The 18673-nt window shown below is 38.5% G+C and overlaps 1 long non-coding RNA gene across 1 annotated transcript in view; it reads right to left on the reverse strand.

The window, feature by feature from the left end:
* Nucleotides 1–5860, reverse strand: part of LOC134761265 (uncharacterized) — a 48108-nt gene extending 42248 nt beyond the window's left edge. Inside the window, exons 1-2 of the long non-coding RNA XR_010139654.1 lie at nt 5331–5860; nt 774–914 (exon numbers count right to left, since the gene is read on the reverse strand). This is a non-coding gene — a long non-coding RNA (uncharacterized LOC134761265). The remainder of the gene's footprint in view (nt 1–773; nt 915–5330) is intronic.
* Nucleotides 5861–18673: the final 12813 nt, after the last annotated feature.

The raw sequence follows: 18673 nt of genomic DNA on the forward strand, positions 1-18673 counted from the left end.
TGTTATTAAATTTAAGAAATGTCTATAGGTCAGCCAGACTATGAGGAGAAATGAGTAAATGAAACACTATGGTGAGAAAGTGGGGATAGAAGGTGAGGATAGGTGAAGAATGCTTACTCTTAAGAATATTAAGAATGTTCTTGCAACTGAGTGAAGATATGATTGAAGTTTGAACAGATACAGAGATGCCAATAGTTATTTTGCAAAGAATCATTCTTGATTATCTAAGTTACGGGAACCCACCCACCTCCTGACTATGATAATACAATGAGAAAAATATATATAAATTCTTACTAATTCTTTCTCTTTTGTACTCATTAACCATGTCCACCTTTCCTGAAGTTCCCCATGACCCTTTCCAGCACAACAGGGTGACGATAGTCAATAATAACTGAACTATACATTTTAAAATAACTTTAAGGGTGTATTTGGATTGTGTGCAATTCAATGGATAAATGCTTGAGGGGATAGATACTCCATTCTTCATGATGTGTTTTTTTCACATTGCATTTCTGTATCAAAACATCTCATGTACCCCACAAATATATACACCTATTATGTACCCACAATTTTTTTTAAATTATCATTAAAAATATGTATCCAATCAATTGTAGTTAGTGGAAAAGCAATATGATCCAGCTATCTTATACATGGAAGGAAAACTAGAAATTAGTTTTTAGAAAATATGCACAGCAAAATATGAGATTGCATGAGGAGGATTTTGAATAATAAATTTGTGATGAAATTGCAAAACTGATAAATTTCCCACTGACTTTCTTTATATTCATTAGAAATAGGCTGGGCGCGGTGGCTCACGCTTGTAATCCCAACACATTGGGAAGGTTAGGAGGGTAGATCACTTGAGGTGAGGAGTTCGAGACCAGCCTGGCCAAGATGGTGAAACTCCGTCTTTACTAAAAATACAAAAAAAGAAAAAAATTAGCCTAGCATGGTGGCAGGCACCTGTAACCCCAGCTACTCTGGAGGTTAAGGCAGGAGAATAGCTTGAACCCGGGAGTCGGAGGTGCAGTGAGCTGAGATTGCGCCACTGCACTCCAGCCTGGGTGACAGAGAGAGACTACGTCTCAAAAAAAAATAAAAGAAAAAAGAAGAAAAGAAAAGTAATTAATTATTTGTGGACCTATATTGTCTTCCCTGTCTTGTCTGATAATGAGGATAAGAAAAATCACTAAGTAAGATGATTAATTATACATAATGAGAATGCTGAATTGGAAAACATGATTACCAACCTCGACCACCTCATCACCTGAAGAAGAACTGTGTGTAGAGAAGTAAGAACACTAGCACAACATTCTGCATTTTTGTCTACATCTGGATTCCATTTGAGATAGGCTATTTTTGGTGAGAGACCTGCCCTTTTTAGATGGAGATGGAGTAATTAAACATACTTGGATATTTAATTATAAGCTTGTTCAGGGAGTTATAATCCTGGCTCCTCCATCATTCTGATTGATGCGGGTGTAAAATTTTCTCAATGTACTTCTAATTCCTGGTTCCACGTGAGGGCCTGAATATCCTTCTCAGAGAAAGAATTAAGAGAAAGAACCAAGTGAACCTGTTCTGAGATACTGGACTGGTTCAGATAAATTCAAGACATTCACAAAATAAAGAGAGATGCAACAGTGGTGTTTCTTATACCTCATGATGTAAAATAAGTTGAGAATTAAGTGGCCTAAATGTTTACACACTAACTTGCTCAATAATTATATTTTGAGTGACTATGTTCCTGGCCTATACAGACCATGAACTAAATTCTCTTGATAGATAAAGTGAGAAAAACGATCTTAGTTTTATTAAAGCTTTAACTATGGATCAGGTCATATTAGTATAGGACACCCAGAATCAGTGATTCTGTTTGTACATCAAAAAAGAAAAAAAGACAGAAAAAGAAATATTAATGAACTCCTATATATTCCTTATTTCTAAAAGAATATGATATAACATAACTTCTGTTTAAAAAGACTTAAATAATTTAAGGTATACAAATAGGAAACACTGAAAATTCATCAGAAGAAAGTAGAATATAAAATAACTTTGAGGTTCTCAGCAGATTAAATAATAAATATTCTTTAATTTGGAAATTTGGGTTAAATATATTTTTTCTTTAAGGGCCCTTAGTGAAAAGAAAAATGTGTAAGCCTATTAATCAACTTATTTGATGTAGAAAAATGGCTCATTAGTTATTTTCCTTGCCGAAAAATCTGATCTTTTTTAATGAGAACAAGCTATGATCCCAGTATTATTTTGTTATTAAAATAAATGTACTAATTTATTTCTGTATATATTGTAATTCAAAATATTAATTACAGAAAAAAGATCAGAATCCACTATATTAAAGACATCACACTCAGAACTAATAGAAATATAGATTAGAATTTGGATACTTCATCTCCTATATAGTATCTGGTATCTATGCTGCTCATAACATAGAATAATGTATTATTGGCAAATGAGCAGCATACATAGTAAGCTATTTAAAAAATAATGACAGCCTAAGGAAACAGAGTGAAACATGTTTTTAGACTAACACACACGTATACATTTTTGGAAGAAAGTTTCTTATATATCTCAGAAACAAAGTGTGTTCCTTTATGTAATTGAAAATAATGGTGCTAAAAACATACTAAATGCAATATATCATGGTTGATTTCCAAATATTTATCCAAAAATTCTTAAACACTTTGCTGCCAGATGCTACTTTAAATGCTTTCCAGTATTCACATACTGCTGAAAACCATCCTATGAAGTAAAATTAGTACCGTACTTCATAAATGAAGAAACACAAAACCAGGAATTAATTTGCCCAAAGTTGCACAGCTAGCACCTGGAAGGACAAAAAAGGTGACGCAGGAGAGTAAAAGAGAAAACACATTTGAAAAAGTGTCGTAGAACAGTAGGAAAACTAGAATTCTATTTTTTGACCCTTTTAGGTACTCATGAAAAATCAGATTCACTTAACAAACAAATGTTTCTCAGTGTCTTGTAGAGATCTGTGTTTTAACAATTCCTTTATTTTTTAAATGAGTACAGCCAAGCTAATATTAATAAATTGATGTAAATAATAAGGAATATAAACATTTTATAACATAGTATCATCTTATTTTATATGTCCTGGGCATCTTTCACAAACTGGAAAAAAATAATTTTTCTGGTCAGACATCTGTTAACATATATGCTGTTTAAAATCACATCCAATAATAACACGAACAGTCTTTCAGGGATGTTTATTACAACACAGTATTTTTAATGGCTTTAGGGTGCTTTATATTACAGTTTTTCTTTAATCTGGCAACACTCCTGTAAACAAAGTAGATCTTTTGTATCCATTTAAAAATGATGAATCTCGTACATAAAGAAGGTAAATAGCTTCCCCAAATCATGCGAAAGAAAAGCAAAACAAGCAATGAAAGACACTCAGATATAAGATCCTTGATTCCATGTTTAATCCAGTGTCTGTTATATTTGATTCTTCTGAGGAAAAATTCTCTGCCTTTAGCTATGCTATCTGATACAATAATTGGTTTCAGTAAACTGCATAAACATTTGGATAAGTGTGTATTATAAAGGGAGCAATGTAAGGGGTACTTTGTGGTGAATTATGATTTAGGATTTTATAAGAAACATTTATAAATGTTGGACTAGATAATTGCCTCTGGGTGAAAATTAAATAAAAAGCTCAATGATGTGTTAGCTACATGTAAAAATAACAAAAATATTCCTATATTTCTCAAATTATGTTAGCTCTGGAAAGGGAATCCTTAATTTCTGATTTATTAAATGTATGTAAATTTATAGACTTGGCAAACACAGCACCACAAAATGCACCCACAGCCATATGTACACACACAGACACATATCCATGCCTATGATCCCTCTAGATGCTGTAATATTACACAGAATAATACACAAAATGCTATACAAATTAAATCAGAAGAGATATATTATTGTTCTAGGACTCTAGGTCTTTAAATTTGCTAATATGCTTGTGCTTAAATAATTCGCCAAACAGCTTGAAACCCAAGATTATATCTCTGATTCAATAGATGTGAATCTCTCCCCTTCCATTTGTAATAAAGAACAGATTAAAGATTTCACTAATGAAAATGATTGAGATTAATCCAGAAAAGCTAAGAGAGACCTTTCTAATAAATAAACCAGCTTTAAACACTGTTAATCTGATGAGGCTAGGGAGAGTTTAATTAAAATTCTGTCTCCCATTTATCTAGTATTCCGCAGTAAAATAGCTACCAAAACAGCTCAGCTTTCTCTTTTAACATGACTATTATGTATTTATTTATGTATTTTGGGGTGCTGATCGAACAAAATATTTAAGTTTCAATAGACAAAATGTTCTGTCGACTTTATTTTTTTTTAATGTAGGTGATAAGAATCACAGGTGTGAGGCTAGGCTTTTTTTTTTTTTTTTTTTCCCCAGAAATGTCCATTGTATTGGTCAAGGGTTAACACAGTATGGAGAATTTAAAACTCTCTTCCTCTCTCTCTGTTTGCTTATCAATAACTTTGGTAAAAGATTTTGTGTGGGCTTTTGGATTGTGTGTAGATATCATACTTTTTTTCCCTATTCCAATGCCTAGTATAATTGGGCCTGATATTATTCAAGAGATCAACATCTCCTCTTCAACTGGCCAAAGGTTAAGAAGAGAAACCAGAAGATACTGCAGGTGGGAATGGGGGACTAAGAGAAACCACTATGTCTACCCAGTGACCCTGTTGGCCCCTCACGTGGCACTGAAGGTAACATAATGTGAGCATTCTATACATGTTTTATTAAATGCTCAAAGAAAGATATTTTCAAGGCTGTAAGAAAGTAACAAAATGAACTTCGTCACTTGATTCTCGAGTCGGTGATCCAAGTTGGTGACATGCATTCAGTAAACAAATAAAGATGATTACTATTATTATATTCAAATACACATTGTACTGTAGTGGAAAAGATGAGAAATAGAAATATTTTCTAACTAATCCAAGCCTACAAAGATAATCAGTTCTAATTAAAAGAACAAAACCCAAGTTTTGATTGGCTTACCTGTCTGGCTACTAAACACTATCCTACCAACTAAACCGTTAACAATTTATCTTATTCTTATATAATATTCAGGGGTTTTATGAAGAAACAGTTTATATTTATATTAACACTTTCCAAACTTAGGAATTCCTAAAATTTTATGGAAAAAAAAAAGTTTGAACTTAGTGTTGCTGCTGCTTTTGTAGGGACATAATAGACATAATACGTTTGATCTGGTGAATTTGGCATTTTGGATATGACACATTATATAATAAATACTTACGAGGTAGGAAGTGGGACTCGGCTCAGGAGGCAGGGCTCGGACACCAGACCAAATTGAGGACTAGCTAAAAAAGGCATAGGGAGGAAGCAGCTCTCCATAAGTCACTCCCACCAGTGTGCCATGTCAGTTTACCATTGCCATGGCAACACTGGGTTGGGGGCTGTTACCATTTCTTTCCATGGCAATGAGCTGATTACCCAAAAGTAACTACACCTTACTTAAAAGTTTCTGTGTAAATCACCCCTTAATCTACATGTAATTAAAAGCAGGTATAACCATGACTGCAAAACTGCCCTGAGCTGCTACACTCAGCATGCTACCTGTGGGGTAGCCTTGCTCTTCAGGCACAGTCACAGAGCTATAACACCTCAGGAGCTGTAATACGGCCACTTTAATAAAGCCGTTTTTTTTTCTACCCTATGACCAGCTCACCCTTGTCTTCTTTCCTGGGCAAGCCCAGAACCCTTGCAGGATAAGCCCTACTTTGTGGCTTGTTGGCCCTGCATCAGTGTGGTGCCTGGCCAGGGGCAAAGAGAGAAGATGGTGGCACGAGAAACAGCAAGAGAAGTGGCAGTTAGTGAAACCACAGTGAGAGAAGCAGCAGTCAGGGATTCGAGGGTCGGCAGTTGGCAATCAGCAGATGGCATTGGTAAATGGCTGGTTGGCAGTCAGTGGTAGGGAAGTTGGCAGGATGGCAGTAAGCAAGACGTCAAGAAAAAGCGATCTGCGGCACGACAAGCTGGGAGACGATGAGAGGTGGTGAAGCAGAGCTGTTAATACCTAAAAGCTAAAACACCAACCAAAGGCTCTTTTCAGAGCCATCGTTTTCCTTGGCCAATAGGGGAATTGAGCAGACAGGCAAGCAGCCATAGTGTCACTGTCTCGTGTGAGACTTGTAGTTCTGATCAGCAGGTGGGTGGGTAACCAGCCCCTGTGCCAGCCTCTCTCACCACTGCAGCTGAGCCCATCAGCAGCCATAGTGCCACTGCCTCGTGTGAAACACGCTGCTCTAACTGGCAGACTGGTGGGTTAGAGTCTCCATGCTGGCATCTCTCCCCATGGCAGCTAATCCCACCCAAGCTGAGGGATCCTGGAGAGATCATCACGCAGGTTTCCATGTAGAAGATTGTCAGCACCATTTGGCTCTGGTGGATGGGTGAGTGTCCCCTCTGCCCCCACCCCCATAGTATCAGGAGAACTAAGGAATAAAATAAAAGCCTTTGGCCAGGTGATCAGTTTGAAGCTCCCTTCGTTTGAGTGCTCCAAAGCATGTCCTCATCACCCCTTCCCCTGTTCCTTTCTCCTCTGACTCCATTTTACTGTTCCATCAGTCATTTTATTTTCAGTTTTAAAATGTATGTTTTGTTTGCAGTCTTATGTTTGCCTTTAACTTTCTGTTACCTGTGTTTTGGCAATTGTTTAAGGCAGGACACTTGGTTTTGAGAGGTCCCCCATTTTGTTGGCTCTGGGATGTTACAGTCATATAGTTTGGTGACCTCAACTTGGTCTTGGGTTCACCATCAGCCACCCCCTTGGGTGTCCCAGGTGTCTTGGCATTTGATGTGGGAAACTTCATTGGCTGAAACTCAGGCACTCTGGGTTTTCAGCATTGGTTTTAACCACCGCTAGATGTTCTGAGGTATTCAGCATTGACATTTTCTCTTGGATTGTGAGTTATATACTTTTCGCCTGGGGAAATATCAGTCTTGCCTTTTGATGCCTTGAAATTAGATATATTATTTTTCTAATAGCCAGTTGCAAGCCCCTTTCTGTGTGCTGTCTCACAACTGCCTTGCTCAAGTCCCTCTTGGTCAAAGGAACTGGGAGTTCCCAGGCTCCTGGCCAGATTCATAGCCATATACAGCGGTAGACAAGTGGAGACCTGAATTTCTTTTTTTTTTTTAGTGTCTCTGCTACTGGGTAGGTGCTCCAACAGGTCAGAGCCCCTGAGGTCTTCCCTTGGGGAGCACTATTAACTCCTTTCCCTTCCTCCCTTCCACTGTCACTATTTGTTTAGCCTCTCTCTGCCCAACCCTCACTCTGTGGAATTTAGACTCAACATCCAACTGCCCTTTTGTAGCTGGTAATCTACTTTAGTAACACCTTGCTATGCATGTTTTGTAGAAAGTGGGAAATTAGAAGGGAAAAGTAACTAACTATTTGCTACACGTAGGCTAACCGTAACTCCCTGTAGAGATCTTTACTAGACATGTGGACAACAGCAAGCATCCCAAAAGTCTTGCCACTAGGGTGTTCTTTAGACTAATGGAGCAAATTCCAATTATTGGACAAATTGAAAAGGAAGAAAACTCATTTACTACTGTAATAATATTTGGGTTCAATACAAATTGGTAAGCCAACAGATTGACCTAGGCATGGTTCTTTATGTTATAATGATATTGTACATTTACACTGGCTTTGTAAAAATTAAGGAAAATGAGAAATTTCTTATGTGCAGGATTTTATGGCCCTCTACCAAGATCCTATCCTAAAGGCTAGCTGTAGAATGTGTCTGGCTCGTGATACTCCCAGGCACCCAGAAGCTTTACCAGACATCCTAGATGACCCCTTCCTAGCTGCTCCCCCTAGGAGGCCTATGCTTCCCCCTCATTCAGAAACTCCTCAGTCCCCTAGTTCTGAGGGGTGCTCCACCAGTCCTCCAGCACAGAATGCCACCCAAGGTCATCAGACACCCCTTCCTCTTATCCAACAAATCCTGGCTCATATCCCCTACTGCCTGAGAGGTAAACCCAATGAGTCCACAAGGAGTGAGTCCTCATATCAGCACTCCAAATTGAACTTGTGTCCATTACAGAAGATAGCTGATGAAGATGGAGGAACAATGAGTATAGGTGCCTTTTTCCATGTCTGATCTGGCTTTATGACAGGAAAAATTTGATCAGTTTTTGGAGGATCCAGGGTAGTTTGTAAAGGTGTTTGATAAGTTCACCATATCTTTAACTAAACTTAGCATGACATGCAAATATTATTATCCACTTGCACCATAGAGGAAAAACAAAGAACTCTAAGTACTGATCGCCAACATGCAGATGGAGTGGCTGTGCGTAACCCAGGCCATGACATTTATTGTGTGGCAGGAAGTGCAGTTCTAGATCTAGACCCTTGACAGGATTTCCAGAGAGGATCACAAAATCTTAAATGCAGATATCATATGCTAATTTGTTTAATAGATAATGTGGAAAAGTGTGTGGTGAAGCCTGTTAACTATAATAAGGTAAGAGAAATAGGAGAAAGATGAAAATCCCACTCTATTTCAGGGCCACTTTGTTGAGGCACTCAGGAAATATACTAATATAGCCCCAGACTTTTCAAAAGCATGAGCTCTTCTGGGTGTGCATTTTATTATTCAGCCTGCCTCTGACATTAGGAGGAATCTACAAAAGGTAGCAATGGGACCATAAACCTCCATGAGCTAACTCTTACACATTGCCTTTGGGGTTTATAATAATGGGGACAGGGCAGAAAAAGAGGTAAAAATCCAAAGAATTGGCCAAAAAGTACAATTGTTAGAGGCTGCTTTAGGCCCCCTGCTGCCTCAGAGTTATTTATCTCAAGGAATGAGTGAGATCAGCACCTAGGACACTCAGATAAGAGCCTCCCACTCGTTGGCCTTGAGGCCAAAATTAGTGTGCCTTATGTAAGCAAGAAGGCCACTGGAAGAGAACTGCCCCAGGCTTAAGAGGGATCCTGAGATACCCAGACCCATAGTGGCCAAGAAAGCAGAGGTTTGACGGGGCCTGAGGTCTTCTACAGCTCCCACTGGACACCTTACCATCTCCATAGAGGAGCCTTCATTAACCCTTGATGTAGCAGGCCAGAATACGTATTGGACACAGGAGAATCGTACTCAGTCCAATCGTATGTATTGGACACAGGAGAATCGTACTCAATTGTAACCCATTTCTCAGGGCCACTGTCTTCCCAGTCTTGTACAGTAACAGGAATTGACGGCCAGCCAAAAGTTAGGAAGTTCACCAACCCCTTTGGTTGCACCATGGAGAATCATATACTTGCCCACAAGTTTTTACTCATGCCTGAGTGCCCTATCCCTCTACCCCATTACAGGCTACAATGCAGTTTTGGGGTGTCTCAAGAGAAGGCAACAGTCCAGGAAGTGATGCTTCTCCTAGCTCTAAGTGTTTGCCTTAACACAGATAAGAAGACCTCTCTTCCACTACATATTGCATCTCAAGTAGATCTTTGTGTTTGGGACATGAAAGTTCCCAGTAGAGTGGTGAAAGTGCCCCAAGTCCATGTTATTTTAAAACCCCAAAAGAAAGCACTATGGAATTGCAGCCTCCTCAGGCTAAGAGACAGTTAGGAGCCTTTTTGGGAATGGCTAGATTCTGCTGGATCTGGATTCCCGAATTTGAGCTTACAGCAAAGCTACTCTATGAATCTCTAAAAGGGATGATTATGAGCCTTTGAACTGGAATGGAACCTGCCATTATGCATGCTTAACCCTTAAATACAAACTAGGAACAGCTTTTGATTTGGCACTCTCTAACTTAAAAAAGCCTTTCACCCTCTATGTGGCTGAAAAACAAGAGACAGCTTTGGATGTCCCAACTCGAATGCTCAGGAATAGTTCTAAACCAGTGGCTTACTTTTCTAAACACCTAGAGCAAGTGGCAGCTAGGTGGCAAGGATGCTTGTGAGCTGTGGCCACTACTGCTCTATTGGTAGAAGCAGCCAGTAAGTTCACCTAGGAACAACAATTATATGTCATGACCCAACCACCTACCCCCAATCCCAACACCAAACACAGAGGGCCCTAGAAGCAATAGGACACCAATGGCTAACAGGAGGTCATGCACTTAAATGTAAGGCCCTTCTTCTTATACCACAGATGTTATCCTTAAAGTATGTCGAGCTTTAAACCACATTACCCTGTTGCCAGATTTCACTTCCCAGGATACAGATCCCCAACTTGCTCACTCCCGTGGGGAAACCATAGAACAGACCTACTCTAGAAGATGACTTCAGAGAAGCCCCTGTCTATTCCCAGCGTTGAGTGGTTTACAGATGGTAGTTGTTTTATGCATGAGAGAGTAAGAAAGGAAGGTTATTCAGTAGTTAGCCAATGAAAAGTCATTGAGGCAAAAGCTTTAATTAGGGATTGCCAATTAGGAAAAAAAAAAATAAGAGTCAATATATTTACCTATTCCAAATATGGGTTTCTAGTGCTCCATGCTCATGTGGCTGTACGGAAAGAAAGGGGACAACTAATGGGTAAGGGATTCCCTATACAACATCATTCTGAGATCTTGGAACTTTTAGATGCCGTCCAGCTCCAAAAGGAGGCAGCGGTTATTCACTGCAGGGAACACCAAAAGGGAGACCTCTATTATCAAAGGAAATGCTCTGGTAGACAGAGCAACTAAAGCCACAGCTAAAACAATACCACGAATACAGTCCACTTCATTAATGCCAGGTACTCCATCCAGGTCAGCAACACCATACTATACCCCTGAGGAAATTAAATGGGTAGAAAGTCTTACAAAAGGATCCCTCAGGAAGTTTATGAAGAAGCAACAAACTCTTCCTCCTTGAGGCTGAGCAATGGAAAATAGTTAAGTATCTCCACGGTTCCTTACATTTGGAATGGAATTCCCTACTGAAATTATTTTCTCAAATTTTTTTAGGAAGGAATCTATTCTAGACTGCGAAGAGTGTCACCAGGGCTTGTGAATTTTTTGCCTGTAATGACCACGAAGACACCCCATCCACCATCCCCTACTCAAATCTGTACAACGTAAAGGAACATATCCTGGGGAAGACTGGCAAATAGATTTTATACAGATGCCACCCTATAGGGGACGAAAATGTTTGCTAGTATTCGTCGACACTTTCACCAAGTGAATAGAGATTTTCCTCACAAGGACAGAAAAGCTATTAGAAGTGTCCACATTTTTACTCAAATAAATCATCCCAAGGTTTGGGTTACCTAAAACTCTGCAGAGTGAAAATAGACCCTCATTTGCAGCTAAAGTAACCCAGCAGGTTTCCTCAGCCTTCAGCATTCCTTGTCACCTTTGCTCCTCCTGGAGACCTCAATCCTCAGGTAAGGTGGAAAAAAACTAACCATGTTTTTAGAAGGACATTAAAGAGAAGACAAAAAGTAAAGCTCCTATTCCCACCCACAGCATCACATTAGGACTTTGATTGGAGTGTTGATTCTTTTAAACAGGTAGCGGAGGTCATTCAAAGGCTCACAGATGTAGGTTGTTTGTGTTCTCCTTTTGTGCCTGTGACTCATATGAAACAGTTTTAATCCTGGATTGGCGTACTCAACATGTTATTCCATGAAATTTAACAGCAATGGGGGTACTTGACAACACCCCAAAGAACACTCAACACAAGACTCAAAAACTCCTCTATCAGGAGAACCCATAGGCCTGGGTTTCTATACTACCCATAGCCCACTTATAGGTAAGGATGGCCTCAAAGGGAACTCTAAAACTTAGTTCGAGATGACATACAGGAGGGTCTTTTTAACTTTAGACCTCCTCTTTGATGAAGAGACACATAGAATGCTCACCCATATTATCAACCTGGGCCAGGATCAAAAGGCCCTCCAAACATAGGGAAACAAAATATTGCCCCCTGCCACAAGGGAAAGAATAAACCCTCTTATTCAACCAGGAGGCTTAATCTTGCTAAAAACTTGGAAAGAAAGACCCCCTGAAGACCAATTATAACCAGAATGAAAGGACCTCTTTCGGGGGTCCTTTATCCTTAATCCACTGCACCCTAGCCTCGCCCCCTAGTAAACTCTGAAATGCCACTGTTATGAGACACCAATGTCCTCCTGATTGACAGATAAGTAGACATATTTAATTATAGTATTTAGCTTCAAGTGACATAGTGGACTCTTCATGATGTAAGATTTGTGGCTGCCATGGCAGAAAGAACTATGTTGGTGATTTTCTTCAACTCTGGCTCCTACTTCTCAGTGAACTTCCCAGGTTCCTTATTCTCCTCTGCCCATTCTTTACATTGTTGGTGTTCTTTTGTTTTTTATAATTTATACAGTTTTACTAGACAAACTTATTCTTTTCTTTGAGTTTGACCACACACACAACAGTCTGCACAATATAGTCGTTTGGATAACAAGGAGACACCTCAAATATCCAATGAGCATTTATTGATGTTAATTAGTGGTGTTGATACTAAAAACCCAATTGCCATTTATTTGTCCACAATGTATGCCAGGTTATATATATTCCCTTGTAATCTTCACAATTTTTCACTTAGTGGATTATGATGAGTTTTAAATGTAACATTTCTGGTAAAAAAAATAAAAATAATAATAAGATAATAAAAATAATAAAATAATAAAAATAAATTATTATATTAGCTCAAAACATAAATGCTTATTAATATATAAAGTATATTACATTTCAAATATATTTAAAACATATATAAATTATAAAATAAAATCATTTCTTTTTCTTGACTATTATTTAACTGAAGTTTTGGTTTTCTCTTTGATTCCAGGGAAAAAAAGATCACTTTCTTACTTTAGGGTTTGTTTACGTAGAAGCCAAGGGAAAGCTTTCCTTCTGCCCTCTGAAGGTTCATTGAGAATGAAGTGACAATAGACAGATTAATAGGAGAAAAGGCACACAGATGTGTTTATTGTGCATAGCACCAAGGGAACACAGGAGAATGATTACCCAATAACCCAGTAGGGTACAGAGGCTTATATACCCTTCTTCATAGGGGAGGGGAGATGAGGTGAAGGAGTAAATGATTTTTATGGGAGAATGAATGGACCTAATGTTTAGACAATGGTTAGTAAACACTTCTCTTTGGAAATTTAATGGGACCTGAGAACAGATAAGAGTCTGAAATAAAATTCATTCAGGCTCTGACTGATAGGAATTTTAATCTTTTCCGGTTAATACAATTTTAGTAAAAAATATCAAAGCAAACTATGTTTGTCTTTCAGAGTCTTCCATTTCTGTGTAGAGGAGGTAACTTCCCAAAACAGCCTCATTCTGTGCTCTTTGGGAGAGACAGAGGATGAGGTCAGAGGGTGTAGGAGGAAGGTTAGGGTGACCTTAAAGCTACTTCTTTAGTTTAGCATGTCAAAGTATAATATTTTGGGTTATCATTTTTGCAGACCCAACATTTGTTTGCTTGTTTGTTTTTGTGATTAGTACTCTTCTTAAAATAGAACCAAACTATTACTATTGTGAGAAATATATTGAAAACTTTGATGCAATATCTATGTATGTATGTATATATATATATGTATCTCTCTGTTTCAGTGAAAGCTTGACTAGGAGGTTCATTCCTCTATTACCAAAGTGTAGTGTCAGCCAATTATCTTTTGATTAAATCATTAAAATTAATTAGTCTGATGGGTTTTGTCTAAACAATGTTTCAAAAACTGAAAGATGTGTTAGAATGTTGTGATAGTTAATACTGAGTGTCAACTTTATTGGATTGTAGGATACAAAGTATTGATCCTGAGTGTATCTGTGATGGTGATGCCAAAGGAGATTAAGATTTGAGTCAGTGGACTGGGAAAGGCAGACCCACCCCTAACCTGGGTGAGCACAGTCTAATCAGCTGCCAGTGCAGCTAGAATATAAGCAGGCAGAAAAATGTGAAAAGAGAGACAGGCCCAGCTGCCCAGTATACATCTTTCTCCCATGCTGGATGCCTCCTGCCCTTGAACATTGGACTCCAAGTTCTTCAGTTTTGGAATTTGGACTGGCTCTCCTTGCTCCTCAGCCTGCAGACAGCCTATTGTGGGACCTTGTGATTGCGTGAGTTAATACTTAATACTTAATAAACATATATATACACACACACACACACACACACACATCTATTCCATTAGTTCTGTCCCTGTAGAGAACCCTTGCTAAAACAAATGACAAATGTCTTTCATTGCTAGTTTGTTTAGAGCATTAATCTTAATATTTCAAAGAATGATCGCTATGTATCTTTTCAGATATTTTATTGGGATTAAATTTATAAAACCTAAAATTAACCTTTCTAAAGTAAAAAATTCAGGAGCATTTAGCACATTTACAGCACAACTGCATCTCTAGTTCCATCCTCTATTTCTACCATATTTCCATCATCTCAAAAGGAAACCTCATGCCCATTAAGCAGTTATTCACCATTTTATCACTGCCATCACCAAGTCCCTGGGTATCACAGTCTGCTTTCTGTCTTTATACTTTCACCTATTCTAGATGTTTTATATAAATTGAATAATACAATATGTGATACTTTACGTTTTACTTTTTTACTTAATGTATATTTGAGGTTCATTTATATTGGAGCATGTATCAATATTTAATTGATTTTCATGGTTAAATAACATTTCATTGAATTTATACTCCACAGTTGGTTTATCTTTTTATTCACTGATGAACTTTTGGGTGGCATCCGTATTTTGACCCTTGTGAATAATGCTGCAATGACCGTGTGTATATGTGTATTTGTTTGAGTACCTCTTTTCAATTATTTTAGATATATTCCTAAGAATTGAAATTATTGAGTCAAGGGATCATCCTGTTTAACTTTTTGAGAAACTGCTAAATTGTTTTTCGTAACAGCTGAATCATTTTACATTCCTATCAGTGATGTACAAGGGTTCTATTTTTTCACATCCTCACCAACAATTGTTTTTCATTACAAATAAATAATAGTTTTTCTAGTGGTTTGAAGTGGTACCTCAATATGGTTTTGAGTTATATTGCCCCAATGATGAATGCTATTGAGCATCTCTTCATGTGTTCATTAGTCACATTGAATATCTTTCTTAAGTAAATGTATATTCAAGGCCAATTCTCATTTTAACAGTTTCTTATGTTTTTGTTGTTGAATAAGAGTTTTTATATAAACAAGATACTAGTCTCTTAGCAGATACATGGTTTGCAAATATTTTCTCTTATTTTAAAGATAGCCTTTCTCTTTCTTGATAATGTCCTTTGATGTACAAAGATTTTAAATTCTGATGAAGTTCAATTTATCTACTTTTTTCTTTTGTTGCTCTTCCTCTTGTTATTGGTAAGAATCCATAGACACATCTAATATAATGAAAATTTACCCATATGTTTTTACGGTTTTATTTCTTATATTTTGGTCTTAGACCCATTTTGAGTTATCTTTTTACATGGTGTGAGGTATGGATTCAAGTGTCTTATTTTGCTTGTGCATATCTAACTGTTTCAGTAACATTTGTTAAAGAGATTATTCATTCTCCTATTTGATTAAATGTACCAAAATCACTAGGATTTTGGTACATTTGTCAAACATCAACTGACCATTGATATATTGGTTTATTTCTGAAATCGAAATTCTTTTTGATTGGTCTATATGTCTAACCTTATGTTAGTATCACACTATGACAATGCTTAATCAATCATCTCTAAATAATTTACTTCTTAAGTCTGTATTATCTTGTAATCCTAAAATTGGAATATCGTTGTGAAATGTGAGCCCATCAGTCTGAAATTTTGGGCTGCATATTAAAACTTACAGTACAAGTTGACTAATACTTATAAGATACATTAAGGGCATTGTGCTTGAACAACAAAAGCACTCAGTGTATTTTTCATGTCTTTAAACATTTTGCCTCCTTTTATTTACCTTGTATCTTAAGAACTAATAGATTACCACTTAAAGTGTATTGCAAACCAACTCAAAAGAAATGAACCTTTAATCCTAGCACTTTATGAGGCCAAGGTGGGAGGATTGCTTGAGCCCAGAAGTTCCAGACAAGCCTGGACAAGATGGCAAGACCCTGTCTCTACAAAAATAACTTAAAAATCAATTGGTCATGATGTTATGCACCTCTAGTCTCAACTACTCAGGAGGCTGAGGTGGGAGGATATCTTGAGCCCAGGAGTTCAAGGCTGCAGTGAGCTGTGATCATGCCACTGCACTCCATCCTGGGAAACAGAATGAGACCCTGTCTCTAGAAAAAGAAAAAGAGAGTAATAAATTTTCAGTCACTTTAATACTGAGACTGTTGCTTCTCAGTGAGCTTAAATTTTAGGACACTAAGCAGATTTACGCCATTGTACTTTTCACTTGCCATGTCTAATCAAATCTCTAATTAGTAATGAAGTATCTCATTTTGGTTTTTAGCTTTATTAACAAGTTTCAGTTTAAATATTGATCTCCCACAATGGCTTATGAGGTGTAACAATAGAGGAAGGGATTTCTGAATAGTAGGAGCATATTAATCTCTTCTCTTGCTGCTAATAAGGACATACCTGAGACTGGGTAATTTATAAAGGAAAAAGGTTTAATTCACTCGCAGTTCAGCATGGCTGGGGAGGACTCAAGAAATTTACAATCATGGCAGAAGGCAAAGGGGAAGCAAAGCACTTTCTTCACAAGGCAGCAAGAAGAAGTTCAAGCAGGGGAAATACCAGAAACTTATAAATCCATGAAATCTCATAAGACTCACTCATTATTGTAAGAAAAGCATGGAAGAATCCACTCCCATGATTCAATTACCTCCTCCTGTTCCCACACTTGACATGTGGGGATTATAAGGATTACAATTAAAGGACAGATTGGGAGGGGACACAGAGCCAAGCTATATCATCCTGCCCCTGGCCCATCCCAAATCTCATGTCCTCACATTTCAAAACACATTCATGCCTTCCCAACAATACCCCAAATTCTTAACTTATTCCAGCATTAACCCAAAAGTCCAATCCAAAATCTCATCTGAAACAAGGTAAGTCTCTTTCACCTGTGAACCTGTAAAATCAAAAGCAAATTAGTGACTTCCTGTATACAATGGGGCTACCAGCATTGGATATATACAACCACTCTATATGGGGGAAATTGGCCAAAACAAAGGGCTACAAGCCCCATGTAAGTTCAAAATCCAATAGGGCAGTCATTAAACCTTAAAGTTCCAAAACGATCTCCTTTGACTCCATGCCTCACATCCAGGGTCACACTGATGCAAGAGGTGGGCTCCCACAGCCTTGGGCACCTCCAACTCTGTGGCTTTGCAGGGTAAATCTTCCCTCCCAGTTGTTTTCACAGGCTGGCATTGAGTGTCTGTGGCTTTTCCAGGCACACAGTGGAAGCTGTCAGTGGATCTACCATTCTGGGGTCTGGAAGATGGTGGCCCTCTTCTCACAGCTCCACTAGACAGTGCCCCACTGGGGAATCTGTGTGGCAGCTCACATGCCACATTTTGCTTCTGCACTGCCCTAGCAGAGGTTCTCCATGAAGGCTCTGACCCTGCAGCAAACTTCTGCCTGGACATCCAGGTGCTTCCATATATCTTCTGAAAACTAAGCAAAGGTTCCCAAATCTTAATTCTCTACTTCTGTGTACCCACAGTCTCAACACCATGTGGAAGCTGCCAAGGTTTGGGGCTTGTCCCCTCTGAAGCAATGGCCTGAACTGTGGCTTGGCCCCTTTTAGCCACAGCTAGAGATAAAGCAGCTGGAATGCAGGGCATCATGTCCTAAGGCTGCACACAGCAGGCAGCCCTTGGGATGAACTCAGGAAACCATTATTCCCTCCTAGACCCCCAGGCCTGTGATGGGAGGGGGTACTGTGGAGGTCTCTGAATGTCCTAGAGAAATTTTCTTTGTTGTCTTCATGATTAACATTTAGCTCCTAGTTACTTGTGCAAATTGATGTAGCTGCCTTGAATTTCTCACCAGAAAATGGGCTTTTCTTTTCTATCACATCATCATGCCGTACATTTTCCATACTTTTATGCTCTGCTCCCTCTTAAATACTTTGCCACTTAAAACTTTCCTCTGCCAGATACCCTAAATCATCTGTCTCAAGTTCAAAGTTACATAGATCTCTAGGGCTGGGGCAAAATACCACCAATCTCTCTTCTAAAGCATAGAAAGAGTGACCTTTACTCCAGTTCCCAACAAGTTGCTCATCTCCATCTGAGACCACCTCAGTTTGGACTTCATTGTCCATATCACTATCAGCATTTTGGTCAAAGCCATTCAGTAAGTCTGTAGGAAGTTTCAAACTTTCCAACATTTTCCAGCCTTCTTCTGAGCCCTCCTAACAGTTCCAACCTCTGCCTGTTACCCAGTTCCAAAGTCACTTCCACATTTTGGGGTATCTTTATAGCAGCACTCGACCCCATTGGTACCAATTTACTTTATTAGTCCATTCTCACACTGCTTTATAAAGACATACCTGAGACTGTCTAATTTATAAAAGAAAGAAGTTTAATTGACTCACAGTTCAGCATGGCTTGGGAGGCCTCAGGAAGTTTACAAAAATGGCAGAAGGGGAAGGGGAAGCAAGGCACCTTTTCACAAGGCAGCAAGAAGGCGAAGTGCAAGCAG

The sequence above is a fragment of the Pongo abelii genome, chromosome 3 (genome assembly GCF_028885655.2).
Source record: "Pongo abelii isolate AG06213 chromosome 3, NHGRI_mPonAbe1-v2.0_pri, whole genome shotgun sequence".
Classification (NCBI taxonomy): domain Eukaryota; kingdom Metazoa; phylum Chordata; class Mammalia; order Primates; family Hominidae; genus Pongo; species Pongo abelii.